Here is an 18,364-nt window from a genome sequence, read left to right as displayed (position 1 = left end):
AAATCAAATCTTGCCATTCCCAATGACGTGGATCAAGCTAGAGTGTATTATACTAAGCAACATAAGTCGGAGAAAGACAAAGACCATATGGATTCATTCATATGTGGAATTTAAGAAATAGTTGAACATACATTAAGAGAGGGAAGCAAATCATTAGGAGACTCTTAATGATAGACAACAAACTGAGGGTTGATGGAAATAGGCGGGTGCAGGAGGCTAAATGGGTAATGGGTATAACAGAGGGCACCTACTGTAATGAGCACTGAGCGTTATATGTAAGTGATGAATCACTAAATTCTACACCTGAAACCAATTTTACCATATAGGTTAACTAGACTTTAAATTTAAAGTTGAATAATAATAAAAAAAAAAAGTAAATCAATGTATGGTAGAATTCCCCTAGTAACCATATGGCCCTAGAATTTTTTGTTACTGAATTTTTGTTACTGATACACTTTCTTTGCTGGTTATAGGTTTGTTCAAATTTTCTATTTCTTCCCATTTCATTTTTGTAGTTCATATGTTTCTAGGACATTATCATTTTCTTCCAGATTGTCTGATTTGTTGACATATTACTTTTTAGAATATTCTCTTATAGTTGTTTGTATTTCTGTGGTGTTGATTGTGGTCCCTCCTCTTTCATTTGTGTTTGAATTCATTTGGGTTCATTCTCTTTTCTGTTATAGAAGCCTTACTTGGGGTTTATCCATCTTATTATTTTTTTCCAAAGAACCAGCTCCTGGTTTCATTGATATATGTTTAAGAGAGGCAGAGACAGAGCTTGAGCAGGGGAGGGGCAGAGAGAGAGGGAGACACAGAATCCGAAGCAGGTTCCAGGTTCTGAGCTGTCAACACAGAGCCCGATGCGGGGCTCGAACTCATGAACTGTGAGCTCGTGACCTGAGCTGAAGACAGACGGTCAACCAACTAAGCCACCCAGGTACCCCTCATTGATCTCTTCTACTAATATTTATTTCTTCTGCTGCTGACTTTGGGCTTCATTTCTTGTTATTACCTATCTCTCTTAAGTGTAAGGTTAGGTTGCATATTTTAGATTTTTCTTCCTTCTTTAGGTAGACCTATAGTGCTATATAATTCCCTCTTATGACCACTTCTGCTGCATCCCAGGGTTTCAGTCCAATGTATTTTCTTTATCATTTTTACCATATATATTTTTAAAATTTCTTTGTAAATTTCCTGATTGATCCATTCATTTTGTAGTACAATGTTCTTTTATTTCCATGTATTTGTGGCCTTACCAAAATTTTCCTTTTGGTTGGTTTCTAGTTTTATAACACTGTGGTCTGAAAATATGCATGATATTATCTCAGTTTTCGTACTTGTTGAGGTCTGATTTGTGAACCAGTATGTAATCTATTTGGTAATGTGCCATGTGCACTTGAAAAGAATGTGTATTTTGCTCCTTTAGATGAAATGTTCTGAATATATCTGTTAAGTCCATCTGCTCCAGTGTGTCATTTGAAACCATTGTTTCCCTTTGATTTTCTGCTTAGATGTTCTATCCAATGTTGTAAGTGGGGTGTTAAAGTCCCCTGCTATTATTGTATTATTATCAATAAGTTTCTTTATGTTTGTTATTGTTTTATATATTTGGTTGCCCAACTTTGGTGCACAAATATTTACAATTGTTAGATCTTCTGCTGGATAGAACCTTGTATTATGATTTATGCTCTTCTTTGACTTTTGTTATTGTCTTTGGTTTAAAATCTAGTTTTTCTGATATAAATATTGCTACTCTGGCTTTTTTTTGACATCCATTAGCATGATAAACTGTTCTCCATCCCCTCACTTTAAATCTGCAGGTGTCTTTAGGTCTAAACTGAGTCTCTTGTAGGAAGCATATAGATGGGTCTTGGTTTTTTGTTATCCATTTGACAACCTATATGTTTTATTGGAGGATTTAGTTCATTTGCAGACTTATTATTGATAAATATGACTTTAGTGCTGTTGTGTTATCTGTAAAGTCATTGTTTCTGTAGATTTTCTCTGTTCCCTTATAGTCTTTGTTGCTTTGGTCTTTCTCTCCCACTCAAAGAGTACCCTTTAATATTTCTTGCAGGGGAGGTTTAGTGGTTATGAACTCCTTAATTTTGTTTCTCTGGAAAACTCTTTATCTGTCCTTATATTCTGAATGATATCTTTGCTCAATGGAGTATTCTAGGCTGAATATTTTACCCATTCATCACGTTGAATATATCATGCCACTCACTTCTGGCCTGCCAAGTTTCTGTGGAGAGATCTACTGCTAACCTTATTTGTCTTCCCCTGTAAGATAGGGATTTCTTTTCCTTTGTTGCTTTTAGGATTTTTTCCTCAACTCTATATTTTGCAAATTTTAATATGATGTCTTGGTTTTTGCCTACTTCAATGATTTGGATGGGAGTTCTCTGTGCCTCTTTGATTTACATTTCTATCTCCTTTCCCAGATTTAGGATGTTTTCAGCTGTAACTTCCTCAAGTAAACCTTTTGCCCGCTTTTCCTTATTTCCTTCTTCTGGGACTGCTATGATGGGAATGTTATGCTTTATGAAGTTGTTGTGTTTCCTCATTATAATTTTGTGATCCAATATTTTTCTTTCCATCTTCTTTTCAGCTCCACTATTTTCCAAAATTTTATATTCTATATCAGTTATTCATTCTTTTGCTTCTTTCACAATTGTCTTTACCACCAGTTAGTTTTGCATACCAGTTACAACATCATTTTTTTTTTTTAATTTCAGCCTGACTAGTTTTTAGTTCTTTCATCTGCAGTAAGGGACTCCCTGGTATCTTCTATGGTTTTGTCAAGCCCAGATAGTATTCTTATGATTGTTGCTTTAAACTCTCGATCAAGTGTATTACTATATATATATTTTCATTAGATCACAGGCCATGAATTTTTCTTGTTCTTTTTTGGGGGATGAATTCCTCCATCTTGGCATTTTGTCTAGGTTTCTGTCTTCCTCTGTGTGTTTGGAAAGCCTGCTGTGCTTCTTTCTACTTAGAGTAATGGCTTTGTAAAGAAGCAGTCATATACTTCCCAGGGTCTAGCTCTTCAGGAAGTGTCTCTGTTTTTTGCTGTGTGCACTCTGTTGCTGTGTTTTGGCTGCTCTGTCCCTTGGGTCAGTCTTCTGCAGGGTTTCTCCTTGCCTGCATTGGTAGGTGACTGGACCTTGGTCAGAGTGTGGCCAGTTTTAACTAGATGTGCTCTTGTCTGCTTGTGAAAAGTGATCTCATGCTAATTCCACCATAGCTGAAGCTTTGCAGAACTCTGTGGTCAGTAGATATGGTGTATATGGGGGTTTTGTGCTGGTGTTCTGGGGGAGGAGCCCACTGCTCTGGTTCTCAGTCACACTAGCTGGAGAAAAGCAGAGTGCAGAGAGGTGGGGCTTCCTGTAATTGTTTTAGGCTGCCACTGTTCAATCTGTGTTGCTTACTGAAGTTACTTCATGTTGTGAGGTTGGTGAAAGAAATTATGTCATCCCCCTCCCTCATCCCCAGAGCAGGAAGTTCACATCCACTCTGGTAAGGAAGCCCTCCCAGAAGAGCGAACAATTTCCCCTCATGTCTCCCAGGCATCTCTCAGATCCCTGCCTTCACCCTTCCTGTGTCCAGCGATCTGCCTACCCAGTAGCTCAGTGCACCTGCGTTTTCTCCTAGGCAGGCAAGCTGAGTTTTAAAACTCCAAACTTTTGGGATATTGCATGGCATGGACCCGTGCTGGTCCTCTTCTGTTGGGTCTCACCGTGCTGGGACTGGTATAGGTTTGTCCCAGAAGGGCAGTCGCACAAACATGCAGGAGCTGGGAGTCAGGAGTAAAGCACAGCAACAAGCCAGTGTCCAGGTTAGTCCCACTTATCCGGTGTTTCTGTTCTTATGCTTAGGGGCAGGGAAGGTAATGGTGCTCACTGGTGCTTTTGCCCCCTGAGAAGCAATGCTATCTCCCCTAATGTGCTCAAAGAAGGGCGAAACACCTATCCCTTTGCATTCCAGAGGAGCCTCAGATTGCACCTATACTCCTGGGCTTCTTCCTTCCTTCTCCCTTGGAGCATTTCAGAGCTCTCAGGGCTCCACACCAGCCAATGCACAGACCTCTAAAACTCCAGTCTTTAGCCCTACTTGTAAAAACTCATGCAAATCAACCCCTCTCATTTTCATAGTCAATGGTTTTGGGGAAGTGTTTTCCATGTATGCCCTCCTGTGTGCTTCTCTCTCTTGCTCTTGCTCTCATATCTCTCCCTGACCAAGGATCCCTCATCTCCATTGTACCTGAGATCCATTTCTCTCCACATCACATCTCTGCACCTCCTACTTTCAACAATGTGGCCTCTTCTGTCTCTCTCATTGTACAGTTTGTTTTGCCAGACCTCAGATCAATTTCTTGGGTATTGGGGATGATTTGATATTTATGTAGCGAGTTGGAGTGAACACAGAAATCTAGGGTAGTCCTAGTATTCCACCATCTTATCTCTTCCCTCTCCTTTTTATTTTTTTCTTTTATTTATTTGAGTCCTTTCTCTTTTCTCTTGATGACTCGGGCTAGAGGTTTATGAATTTTGTTTATCTTCTCAACAAACCAGCTCCTGATTTCATTTATCTATTCTACTGTTTTCTTAATTTATATATCATTTATTTCTATTCTAATCTTTATTATTTCCTTCCTAATGCTGGTTTGGGGTTTGGATTGGTCTTCTTTGTCTAGCTCCTTAGGTGTAAGTTTAAGTTGTTTATTTGAGAATTTTCTTAATTCTTGAGACAGGCCTATATTGCTATAAACTTCCCTCTTAGAACTGCTTTTGCTGAACCCCAAATGTTTCAGATGGTTGTGTTATCATTTTCATTTTTTTCCTATGTACTTTTGGATTCACTCTTTGATTTCTTGGTTAACTTATTCATTGTTTAGCAGCATGTTATTTAACCTCCATGTATTTGTGGTCTTTCTAGATATTTCTGTCTTGTGGTTGATTTCTAGTTTCATAGTGCTATGGTCAGAAAAGATGTATGTATGACTTTGGTCTTTTTGAAGTTGTTGAGAATTGATTTGTGGCTTAAAATGTGATGTCTTTTAGGGGATGTTTGGTGTGTACCTGAAAAGACTGTGTATTCTGCTGTTTTGGGGTAGAATTTTCTAAATATATCTGTTAAATTCGCCTTGTCAAATGTGTCACTCAAGGCCATTGTTTTCTTGTTAATTTTGTTTTGGTTGGAAGATCATTCCATTGATGTCAGTGGGGTATTAACATCCTCTACTATTATTGTTTTACTATCATTTAGTTTCTTTATGTTTGTTATTAACTGTTTTATGTATCTGGGTTTGCCATGTTGGGTGCTTAAACATTTTCAATTGTTATGTCTTATTAGATTGTCCCCCATATTATATAGTGTCTTTCTTTGTCTCTTATTACAATCTTTGTTTTAAAGTCTATTTTGTCTAATATAAGTATTTCTACTCTGGCTTTCTTTTGAATATCCATTTTCATGATACATATTTCTCCACCTTCTCACTTTCAATCTGCCCATGTCTTTAGGTCTGAAATGAGTCTTTTGCAAGCAGCATATAAATAGGTCTCATTTTTTTACACAGTCACCTTTTTTTTTATTGGAGCATCTAGTCCATTTACATTCAAAGTGACTATTGATAGATATGTATTTATTGCCATTTTATTACTTGTTTTGTGGTTGTTTCTGAAGATTTTTGATCGTTTATTGTCTTCCTCTCTTTCATGGTTTTCTCATTTTCTTTAGTGATATAATTCGATTTCCTTCTCTTTATTTGTTGCATATCTGTTAGTGGTGTTAGATTTGTGGTTACTATTAAATTTGTATTTAACATATTCTTCATATAGCACTCTATTTTAAGTTGATGGTAATTTAAGTTTGAACCCCTCTTTACTCCCTTTCTCCCTACATTTTAGATATTGGCGCTTTGTTTTACATCCTTATATTTTGTGAGTTTCTTGACTGATTTTTTTTCAAAAATATTCATTTTTACTGCTTTTCGGTTTCCGACTTCTATATTGCCCTTTGTCCTCTGCTTTCCACTCAAAGTGTCCCTTTAATATTTCTTTCAGGGCTAGTTTAGTGGTCGTGAATTCCTGTAGTTTTTGTTTGGGAAAATCATTATCTTGCTATAGTGAATGATAACCTCGCTGGATAGAGTATTCTTGGCTGCAGATTTTTCCATTTAAGCATTTTGAATAATTATGTCACTCCCTTCACTTTTGCTAAGTTTCTGCTGAAAAATCTGCTGATAGCTTTATGGTGAATCCCCTGGGATATAAATTATTTTGTCTTGCTGTTTAATTTTTTATTGTTATATTTTGCACCTTTAATTACAATGTGTTTTGGTGTGGGGCACCTGGGTGGCTCAATTGGTTGAGCATTTGACTTCAGCTCAGGTCATGATCTCATGGTTTGTGGGTTCAAGCCCCATGTTGGGCTCTGTGCTGACAGCTCAGAGCCTGGAGCCTGCTTCAGATTTTGTGTCTCCCTCTCCTCTGCCTCTCCCTAACTCATGTTCAGTCTCTCTTCTTCTCAAAAATAAATAAGTTTTAAAATATGTGTCTTGGTGTGGATCTGCTTTTGTTGATTTTGTTGGGGTTTCTCTGTGCTCATGGATATGGATATATGTTCACTACTCCAGATTAGGAAAGTTTTCAGCTACTATTTCTTAACTAAAATTTCTGCCCCTTTTTCTCTATTCTTCCTGGATCCCTATGACACTTGATGGAGTAACTGTGTTGTCTAAGTCTAATCTTAGTATGCAGTATTTGTCTCTCATCTGTTTAACTTGATTGTTTGCCATTACTATTTCTTCCAGGTCACTAATATGTTCTGCTTCCTTCAGCCTACTTTATATTCCATGTTATATTTTAAAATTCATTTATTGAGTTTTTCATCTCTGATATGTTACTTTAACCTCATTGTTATGGGTTCTCTGTACTCCACTCTTCTCAAATCCAATAAGTAACTTTTTGATCATTACTTTAAATTATCTATCAGGCATACTACTTATTTCTGTTTTGCTTACATCCTCTGCAGTGATTTTTTTCATATATCACATGCATCTATGGATGGACACTTAGCTACTTCCATAACTTGCTGATTGAAAATAATGCTGCAATGAACACAGTGGTGCATATATCTTTTTGATTTAGTGTTTTTGTTTTCTTTGGGTAAATTCCCTATAGTTAAATTACTGAATCATATGGTAATACTATTTTTTAGTTTTTGAGAAGCCTCCATACTAACTTCTACAGTGGTTGTACTAGTTTATGTTCCTACCAACAGTTCACAAGTGTTCTTTTTCTCCACATCCTTGCCAACACTTTTTGTTTCTTATATTTTGGATTTAACATTCTCACAGGTGTGAGGCGATAGCTAATTGTGGTTTTGAACAAACACATGAAAAGCAGACCCCATGAAGCATACACCAGAGACACTCCCTGAAGATACTGTATGACCTCTTCTTCATAAAGCCATTACTCTTAGGAACAGGAAAAATAACGGGATTTACTATTACAGAGAAGTATACAAAGACTTAGACAAAAGGCTACGACAGAGGAATTCGTACAAAATGAAAAACAAGATAATGTTGTAACCAGAGATCTAAGTGAAAATGTTATAAATAACATGTCTGATGGAGAATTTAAAGCACCATTCATAAGGATACTTGCTGGGCTTGAAAAAGGAATACATCAGACAGGTCCTTACCCCAGAGATAAAAGAATTAACAGTCACAAAGGAAAAATGCAATAACTGAGATGCAAAACAGGCATGATGCAATCAACACAAGGATGGAAGAAGCAGAGGAATGAATAACTATTGAAAGATAAAATAATGGAAAATAATGAAGCTGAACAACTAATAAACATGCAAACAGACATAAGGATCTCAGTGACTCTGTAAAACGTAATAATATTTGTATCAAGAGTATCCCATTAAAATAAGAGAGAGAAAGGTGATAGAAAATTAATTTAAGAAAATAGTAGTGAAAACTTCCCAATCTGGAGTAGAAAATAGATCTCCAAATCCAGGATGCACACAGAACTCCCATCCAAATCAACAAAAGCAGCCCAACACCAAGACATATTTTAATTAAAGTTGCAAAATATACCAATAAAGGAAAAGCAGCAAGACAAAGAGTCCCTAAATTACTAGGGTTTAGGGAAGACCCATAAGGCTGGGTGCAGATATTTCAACAGAAATTTGGCAATACAGAAGGGAGTGGCATGATATATTCAACGTGCTTTATGGGAAAAATCTGCAGCTAAGAATACTATATCCAGCAAGACTATAATTCAGAACAGGAGAGATAGTTTCCCAGACCAGTAAAAACTAAAGGAGTTTGTGACAACTAAACCAGCTCTGCAAGAAATATGAAACATTACTTTTTGAGTGCAAAGGAAAGACCAAAAGTGACAAAGACAAGAAGGGAACAGAGAAAATGTCCAGAAATAATAACAAAACAAGTCATAAAATGGCACTAAGGCACCTGGGTGGCTCAGCTGATTAAGTGTCCATCTTTTGGTTTCAGCTCAGGTCATGATCTCATGGTTTGTGAGATCAAGTCCCACATTGGGCTCCATGCTTGGGCTCTATTGGAGCCTGCTTAAGATTGTTTCCACGCCCCCCACCCCCGGCCTTCCCCTGTTCATGCTCTAAATGAATAAATAAATAAATAAATAAATACTTCTAAAAATGCCACTAAATACATATCTATCAATAATTACTCTGAATGTAAATGGACTAAAAGCTCCAATCAAGACACATTGGGTGTCAGACTGGATACAAAACAAGACAAGTCTGTATGTTCCCACAGAAAAATTATTTTAGACCTAAAGACACCTGTATATTGAAAGTGAAGGTATGGAGAAATATTTGTCAAGCAAATAGATGTCAAAGGAAATCCAGAGTAGCAATACTTATATGAGACAAACCACACTTTAAACCAAAGACTGCAACAATAGATTAACAAGATCACTGTATTCTAATTGTAAATATTTATCTTTGCAACATGGGAGCAAACAAATATATGAGACAAATGACAAAGAAAAAGGAAGTCATTGGCAATAATACAATAATAGTAGGGGACTTTAACACTCCACTTACAACAATGGGCAGATCATACATGCAGAAAATTAACAAGGAAACAAGGGCTTTGAATAACACATTGGATCAAATGAACTTAACAGATATATTCAGAACACTGAATCCTAAAGTATCACAATACATATTCTTTTTAAGTGCACATGGTACATTCTCCAGAATAGATCACATACGAGGTCACAAATCCAGCCTCAATACTACCAAAAGATTGAGATCATACCTTGCACATTTTCTGACCACAATGCTATGAAACTTGAAATCAACCACAAGAAAAAACTTGGAAAGACCACAAATATATGGAGGTTAAACAACATGCAACTAAATGAATGGGTCAAACCATAAATCGAAGAAGAAATTTAAAAATACATGGGAAAAAATGAAAATGAAAATGCAATGGTCCAAAACCTTTGGAATGCAGCAAAAGTAGTGTTAAGAGGAAAGTATATAGCAATACAGGCCTAACCCAAGAAGCAAGAAGAATCTCACACAAACAGCCTACCTAACCTTATACCTAAAGAAGCTAGAGAAAGAACAACACAGAAAAGGACAGAAAAAGAAGGGAAATGATAAATATTAAAGCTGAAATAGGGAGTTGCGGCAAGATGGCGGCCTAGGAGGACGCTGGGCTCACCGCACGTCCTGCTGATCACTTAGATTCCATCTACACCTGCCTAAATTACCCAGAAAACCGCCAGAGGATTAGCAGAACAGAGTCACCGGAGCCAAACGCAGATGAGAGGCCCACGGAAGAGGGTAGGAAGGGCGGCGAGGCGGTGCGCGCTCCACGGACTGGCGGGAGGGAGCCGGGGCAGAGGGGCGGCTCGCCGGCCAAGCAGAGCCCCCGAGTCTGGCTTGCAAAAGCGGAGGGGCCGGGCGGACTGTGTTCCGACAGCAAGCGCGACTTAGCGTCTGGGAGGTCATAAATTAACAGCTCTGCTCGGAAAGCGGGAAGGCTGGAGGACAAAGGGAGGGAGAGCTGCTGAGCCCCCTGACAACAGAGCTCAGTTTGGTGGAGAACAAAGGCGCTCGCCAGCGCCATTTCCCCCGCCCATCCCCCAGCCGAAATCCCAAAGGGAACCGGTTCCTGCCAGGGAACTTGCTCGCTCCGCGCAAACACCCAATTCTGCGCTTCTGCGGAGCCAAACCTCCGGCAGCGGATCTGACTCCCTCCCGCTGCCACAGGGCCCCTCCTGAAGTGGATCACCTAAGGAGAAGCGATCTAAGCCTGCCCCTCCTGCCCCTGTGCACCTTGCCTACCCACCCCAGCTAATACGCCAGATCCCCAGCATCACAAGCCTGGCAAGGTGCAAGTAGCCCAGACGAGCCACACCACCCCACAGTGAATCCCGCCCCTAGGAGAGGGGAAGAGAAGGCACACACCAGTCTGACTGTGGCCCCAGCGGTGGGCTGGGGGCAGACATCAGGTCTGACTGTGGCCCCGCCCACCAACTCCAGGTATACACCACAGCACAGGGGAAGTGCCCTGCAGGTCCTCACCACGCCAGGGACTATCCAAAATGACCAAGCGGAAGAACTCCCCTCAGAAGAATCTCCAGGAAATAACAACAGCTAATGAGCTGATCAAAAAGGATTTAAATAATATAACAGAAAGTGAATTTAGAATAATAGTCATAAAATTAATCGCTGGGCTTGAAAACAGTATACAGGACAGCAGAGAATCTCTTGCTACAGAGATCAAGGGACTAAGGAACAGTCACGAGGAGCTGAAAAACGCTTTAAACGAAATGCATAACAAAATGGAAACCACCACAGCTCGGCTTGAAGAGGCAGAGGAGAGAATAGGTGAACTAGAAGATAAAGTTATGGAAAAAGAGGAAGCTGAGAAAAAGAGAGATAAAAAAATCCAGGAGTATGAGGGGAAAATTAGAGAATTAAGTGATACACTAAAAAGAAATAATATACGCATAATTGGTATCCCAGAGGAGGAAGAGAGAGGGAAAGGTGCTGAAGGGGTACTTGAAGAAATCATAGCTGAGAACTTCCCTGAACTGGGGAAGCAAAAAGGCATTGAAATCCAAGAGGCACAGAGAACTCCCTTCAGACGTAACTTGAATCGATCTTCTGCACGACATATCCTAGTGAAACTGGCAAAATACAAGGATAAAGAGAAAATTCTGAAAGCAGCAAGGGGTAAACGTGCCCTCACATATAAAGGGAGACCTATAAGTCTCGTGACTGATCTCTCTTTTGAAACTTGGCAGGCCAGAAAGAATTGGCACGAGATTTTCAGGGTGCTAGACAGAAAAAATATGCAGCCGAGAATCCTTTATCCAGCAAGTCTGTCATTTAGAATAGAAGGAGAGATAAAGGTCTTCCCAAACAAACAAAAACTGAAGGAATTTGTCACCACTAAACCAGCCCTACAAGAGATCCTAAGGGGGACCCTGTGAGACAAAGTCCCAGAGACATCACTATAAGCATAAAACATACAGACATCACAATGACTCTAAACCCGTATCTTTCTATAATAACACTGAATGTAAATGGATTAAATGCGCCAACCAAAAGACATAGGGTATCAGAATGGATAAAAAAACAAGACCCATCTATTTGCTGTCTACAAGAGACTCATTTTAGACCTGAGGACACCTTTAGATTGAGAGTGAGGGGATGGAGAACTATTTATCATGCGACTGGAAGCCAAAAGAAAGCTGGAGTAGCCATACTTATATCAGACAAACTAGACTTTAAATTAAAGGCTGTAACAAGAGATGAAGAAGGACATTATATAATAGTTACAGGGTCTATCCATCAGGAAGAGCTAACAATTATAAATGTCTATGCACCGAATACCGGAGCCCCCAAATATATAAAACAATTACTCATAAACATAAGCAACCTTATTGATAAGAATGTGGTAATTGCAGGGGACTTTAATACACCACTTACAGAAATGGATAGATCATCTAGACACACGGTCAATAAAGAAACAAGGGCCCTGAATGATACATTGGATCAGATGGACTTGACAGATCTATTTAGAACTCTGCATCCCAAAGCAACAGAATATACTTTCTTCTCGAGTGCACATGGAACATTCTCCAAGATAGATCATATACTGGGTCACAAAACAGCCCTTCATAAGTTTACAAGAATTGAAATTATACCATGCTTACTTTCAGACCACAATGCTATGAAGCTTGAAATCAACCACAGAAAAAAGTCTGGAAAACCTCCAAAAGCATGGAGGTTAAAGAACACCCTACTAACGAATGAGTGGGTCAACCAGGCAATTAGAGAAGAAATTAAAAAATATATGGAAACAAACGAAAATGAAAATACAACAATCCAAACGCTTTGGGACGCAGCAAAGGCAGTCCTGAGAGGAAAATACATTGCAATCCAGGCCTATCTCAAGAAACAAGAAAAATCCCAAATACAAAATCTAACAGCACACCTAAAGGAACTAGAAGCAGAACAGCAAAGGCAGCCTAAGCCCAGCAGAAGAAGAGAAATAATAAAGATCAGAGCAGAAATAAACAATATAGAAACTAAAAAAACTGTAGAGCAGATCAACGAAACCAAGAGTTGGTTTTTTGAAAAAATAAACAAAATTGACAAACCTCTAGCCAGGCTTCTCAAAAAGAAAAGGGAGATGACCCAAATAGATAAAATCATGAATGAAAATGGAATTATTACAACCAATCCCTCAGAGATACAAACAATTATCAGGGAATACTATGAAAACTTATATGCCAACAAATTGGACAACCTGGAAGAAATGGACGAATTCCTGAACACCCACATTCTTCCAAAACTCAATCAGGAGGAAATAGAAAGCTTGAACAGACCCATAACCAGCGAAGAAATTGAATCGGTTATCAAAAATCTCCCAACAAATAAGAGTCCAGGACCAGATGGCTTCCCAGGGGAGTTCTACCAGACGTTTAAAGCAGAGATAATACCTATCCTTCTCAAGCTATTGCAAGAAATAGAAAGGGAAGGAAAACTTCCAGACTCATTCTATGAAGCCAGTATTACTTTGATTCCTAAACCAGACAGAGACCCAGTAAAAAAAGAGAACGACAGGCCAATATCCCTGATGAATATGGATGCAAAAATTCTCAATAAGATACTAGCAAATCGAATTCAACGGCATATAAAAAGAATTATTCACCATGATCAAGTGGGATTCATTCCTGGGATGCAGGGCTGGTTCAACATTCGCAAATCAATCAACGTGATACATCACATTAACAAAAAAAGAGAGAAGAACCATATGATCCTGTCAATCGATGCAGAAAAGGCCTTCGACAAAATCCAGCACCCTTTCTTAATAAAAACCCTTGAGAAAGTCGGGATAGAAGGAACATACTTAAAGATCATAAAAGCCATTTATGAAAAGCCCACAGCTAACATCATCCTCAACGGGGAAAAACTGAAAGCTTTTTCCCTGAGATCAGGAACACGACAAGGATGCCCACTCTCACCGCTGCTGTTTCACATAGTGCTGGAAGTTCTAGCATCAGCAATCAGACAACAAAAGGAAATCAAAGGCATCAAAATTAGCAAAGATGAAGTCAAGCTTTCGCTTTTTGTAGATGACATGATATTATACATGGAAAATCCGATAGACTCCACCAAAAGTCTGCTAGAACTGATGCAGGAATTCAGCAAAGTTGCAGGATACAAAATCAATGTACAGAAATCAGTTGCATTCTTATACACTAACAATGAAGCAACAGAAAGACAAATAAAGAAACTGATCCCATTCACAATTGCACCAAGAAGCATGAAATACCTAGGAATAAATCTAACCAAAGATGTAAAGGATCTGTATGCTGAAAACTATAGAAAGCTTCTGAAGGAAATTGAAGAAGATTTAAAGAAATGGAAAGACATTCCCTGCTCATGGATTGGAAAAATAAATATTGTCAAAATGTCAATACTACCCAAAGCTATCTACACATTCAATGCAATCCCAATCAAAATTGCACCAGCATTCTTCTCGAAACTAGAACAAGCAATCCTAAAATTCATATGGAACCACAAAAGGCCCCGAATAGCCAAAGGAATTTTGAAGAAGAAGACCAAAGCAGGAGGCATCACAATCCCAGACTTTAGCCTCTACTACAAAGCTGTCATCATCAAGACAGCATGGTACTGGCACCAAAACAGACACATAGACCAATGGAATAGAATAGAAACCCCAGAACTAGACCCACAAACGTATGGCCAACTCATCTTTGACAAAGCAGGAAAGAACATCCAATGGAAAAAAGACAGCCTCTTTAACAAATGGTGCTGGGAGAACTGGACAGCAACATGCAGAAGGTTGAAACTAGACCACTTTCTCACACCATTCACAAAAATAAACTCAAAATGGATAAAGGACCTGAATGTGAGACAGGAAACCATCAAAACCTTAGAGGAGAAAGCAGGAAAAGACCTCTCTGACCTCAGCCGTAGCAATCTCTTACTCGACACATCCCCAAAGGCAAGGGAATTAAAAGCAAAAGTGAATTACTGGGACCTTATGAAGATAAAAAGCTTCTGCACAGCAAAGGAAACAACCAACAAAACTAAAAGGCAACCAACGGAATGGGAAAAGATATTCGCAAATGACATATCGGACAAAGGGCTAGTATCCAAAATCTATAAAGAGCTCACCAAACTCCACACCCGAAAAACAAATAACCCAGTGAAGAAATGGGCAGAAAACATGAATAGACACTTCTCTAAAGAAGACATCCGGATGGCCAACAGGCACATGAAAAGATGTTCAGCGTCGCTCCTTATCAGGGAAATACAAATCAAAACCACACTCAGGTATCACCTCACGCCAGTCAGAGTGGCCAAAATGAACAACTCAGGAGACTATAGATGCTGGAGAGGATGTGGAGAAATGGGAACCCTCTTGCACTGTTGGTGGGAATGCAAATTGGTGCAGCCGCTCTGGAAAGCAGTGTGGAGGTTCCTCAGAAAATTAAAAATAGACCTACCCTATGACCCAGCAATAGCACTGCTAGGAATTTATCCAAGGGATACAGGAGCACTGATGCATAGGGCCACTTGTACCCCAATGTTCATAGCAGCACTCTCAACAATAGCCAAATTATGGAAAGAGCCTAAATGTCCATCAACTGATGAATGGATAAAGAAATTGTGGTTTATATACACAATGGAATATTATGTGGCAATGAGAAAAAATGAAATATGGCCTTTTGTAGCAACGTGGATGGAACTGGAGAGTGTGATGCTAAGTGAAATAAGCCATACAGAGAAAGACAGATACCATATGGTTTCACTCTTATGTGGATCCTGAGAAACTTCACAGGAACCCATGGGGGAGGGGAAGGAAAAAAAAAAGAGGTTAGAATGGGAGAGAGCCAAAGCATAAGAGACTGTTAAAAACTGAGAACAAACTGAGGGTTGATGGGGGGTGGGAGGGAGGAGAGGGTGGGTGATGGGTATTGAGGAGGGCACCTTTTGGGATGAGCACTGGGTGTTGTATGGAAACCAATTTGTCAATAAATTTCAGAAAAAAAAAATAAAAGTCATTCAAGTATGAATAAAAAAAAAAGCTGAAATAAATGACATAGAAACAAATGAACAGTAAAAGAACAGATCAATGAAACCAAGAGCTGGTTCTTTAAAAAACTGATAAGCTCCCAGCCAGACTCATCAAAAAGAAAATAGAAAGGACACAAATAAATAAAATCACAAATGAGAGAGGAAAAATAACAACCAACATCACAGAAATACAAACAACTATAAGAGACTATTATGAAAAGCTATATGCCAACACATTGGACAACCTGGAAGAAGCTGATAAATTCCTAGAAACATATAAACTACCAAAACTGAAATAGGAAGAAATAGAAAATTTGAACAGATGAATAACCTGCAAAGAAATTTAACCAATAATCAAAAATTTCACAACGAGCAAAACTCCAAGGCCATTTGGCTTCACAGGGAAATTCTACTAAAGCTTTAAAGATGAGTTGATACCATTCTTCTCAAACTATTCCAAAAAATAGAAAAGGAAAGAAAACTTCCAAATTAATTCTATGAGGCCATAATTACCCTGATATAAAAATCAGATAAAGATTACACTAAAAAAGAGAACTACAGGCCAATATCCCTGATAAACATGGATGCAAAAATCCTCAACAAATTATTTGCAAATGGAATCCAACAGTACATTAAAAGAATCATTCATCACGATCAAGTGAGATTTATTCCTGGGCTGCAAGATGTTTCAAAATTTACGAATAAATCAGCACAATACTCCACATTAATAAAAGAAAGGATAAGAATCATAATATCCCTTGAGGTGCCTGGGTGGCTCAGTTGGTTGGGCTTCCAAATCTTCATTTTGGCTCACGTCATGATCTCACAGTTCATGGGATTGAGTCCCATGTCAATCTCTGCACTGACAGTGTGGAGCCTGCTTGGGATTTTCTCTCTCTCCCTCTCTCTGCCCCTCCCGTCCTCAAGCTCTGTCTCAAAATAAAGAAACATTTTTTAAAGGAACCATATGATCCATTCAATAGAAGCTGAAAAAGCATTTCAGAAAGTACATCCATTTATGATAAAAACCCTCAACAAAGTAGGGTTCAAGGTAACATACCTCAACATACTAAAGGCCATATGTGAAACATAGCTAATATCATCCTGAATGCAATGAAACTGAGATTATTTCCTCTATGGTCAGGAACAAGATAGGGATGTCCACTCTTACCACTATTTAATATAGTACTGGAAGTCCTTGCCACAACAATCAAATAACAGAAATTTATAAAGACATCCAAAACAGCAAAGAAGAAATAAAACTTTCATGTTTTGCAGATGACATGATACTCTATACAGGAAACCCAAAAGACTCCACCAAAAATTGCTAGAACTGATACATTGAGTTTATAAGAGTTGCAGGATACAAATCAACATACAGAAATCTGTTGCATTTCTACACACCAATAATGAAGCAGCATAAAGAGAAAACAAGTAATCAATAACATTTATAAATCAACCAAAACCATAAGGTACCTAGGAACAACCTCAACCAAAGAGGTTAAAGATCTGCACTCCGAAAACTATAAAAGACTGATCACTGATAAAATAAATTGAAGATGACACAATTAAATGGAGAAACATTCCATGCTCATAGGTTTGAAGAACAAATATTGTTAAAATGTTTATATTGCCCCAATCTACACATTCAATGCAACACCTATCAAATTACTACCAGTATTTTTTCACAGAGCTAGAACAAACAACCCTAACATTTATATGAAGGAACAAAAGACCCTGGATAGCCAAAACAATCTTGAAAAGGAAAAGCAAAGCTGGAAGCAAAAGAGTTCTGGATTTCAAATTATATTACAAAGCTGTTGTGATATAAAAAAAAAAAGTATGGTATTGGCACAAAAGTGGATGTATAGATCAATGGAACAGAACAGAAAACCCATAAATGGACCCACAACCATACAGTCAATTAATCTTTGACAAAGCAGGAAACAATATCTAATGGAAAAAATATAGTCTCCTCCTCAAATGATGTTTGGATACCTGGACAGAAACATGAAAGGAATGAAACTGGCAAAGTTTTTTTACACCATACGCAAAGTAAATTCAAAATTGATTAAAAACCTAAATGTGAGACAGGAAATCATGGAAATCCTAGGAGAGAATACATGCAGTAACTTATCTGACATAATCCATAGCAACTTCTTACTAGATATGTTTCCTGGTGCAAGGGAAACAAAAGCAAAAATAAAATATTCATACTTAAGATAAAAATCTCTTGTACAGCAAAGGAAATAATCAACAAAACTAAAAGGTAATCTTTGCAATAAGAGAAGGTATCTGCAAACGACATATCTGATAAAGGGTTAGTATCCAAAATATAAAGAGAATTTATCAAACTTAATACCCCAAAATGAAACAATCCAGTTTAAAATGGGCAGGAGACATGACTAAACATTTATACAAAGAAGACAGACAGATGGCTAATGGACATATGAAAAGATGCTCAACATCACTCATCATCAGGGAAATACAAATAAAAATTGAAATGATATGTAACTTCACACTTGTCATTATGGCTAAAATAAAAACACAAGAAACAATAGGTGTTGGCTAGGATGTGGGGAAAGGGGAGCCCTCTTACATCATCGATAAGAATGTAAACTTGTGCAGCCACTGTGGAAAACAGTATGAAAGTTTGTCAAAAAGTTAAAAATAGAACTACCCTATGATCCAGCAATTTTACTACTAGGTGTTTACACAATTA

This window comes from Prionailurus bengalensis, chromosome X, assembly GCF_016509475.1.
Source record: "Prionailurus bengalensis isolate Pbe53 chromosome X, Fcat_Pben_1.1_paternal_pri, whole genome shotgun sequence".
NCBI classification, from domain to species: domain Eukaryota; kingdom Metazoa; phylum Chordata; class Mammalia; order Carnivora; family Felidae; genus Prionailurus; species Prionailurus bengalensis.
Note: the sequence above shows the minus strand (reverse complement) of the source record.